This window comes from Penaeus monodon, chromosome 34 (genome assembly GCF_015228065.2).
Source record: "Penaeus monodon isolate SGIC_2016 chromosome 34, NSTDA_Pmon_1, whole genome shotgun sequence".
NCBI lineage: Eukaryota > Metazoa > Arthropoda > Malacostraca > Decapoda > Penaeidae > Penaeus > Penaeus monodon.
In genome coordinates this window covers 6838073-6838511 of record NC_051419.1, presented here as the reverse complement: position 1 = coordinate 6838511, position 439 = coordinate 6838073, and the positions used below count along the sequence as shown (strand labels likewise).

Sequence of the window (439 nt, the reverse complement as noted above, 5' to 3'; positions counted from 1 at the left end):
CAGAGATGGCTACGAGACGGGACAGCCTCTCAGCGGGATGATGGTCACTTCTAGCAAAAGGCTTCGAGGTTTTGCAAGCAGCCGCCGCCGTCAAGGGCCTTGGCAGTCGGCTTGTTCACACACTCGGGAGACCCTCTGTGCTGCGCGTCGAAGATGGACGGGGATGGTCGAGTGCCCTGGATATTTGGCATGGGATTTTCGTTCTTGTCGTTTCGCCAGATTAGTCGGAGTGAAAGGTGAGGAAAAAAGAGTATTTTTTACATAAAAAGGTAGGAAGTTCAGTGTCTTAGAAATCTTGGACTAGGTGATAAGACAGGGAGGGACTGGAGGTGTGTGGAGCTCTCGTGAGTCAACATCTCCTTCGCGAGGGAGGAGTTTCTGAAAGGAAAAAAAAGGAAAGTGTCAATATTCAAATACAGATTTTGATAAACGAAAACAG

At 48.7% G+C, this 439-nt stretch overlaps 1 pseudogene; it reads right to left on the bottom strand.

Moving 5' to 3' along the window:
- The window catches only part of LOC119594555, a 22937-nt pseudogene that overhangs the window by 4495 nt on the left and 18003 nt on the right, over positions 1 to 439 (bottom strand).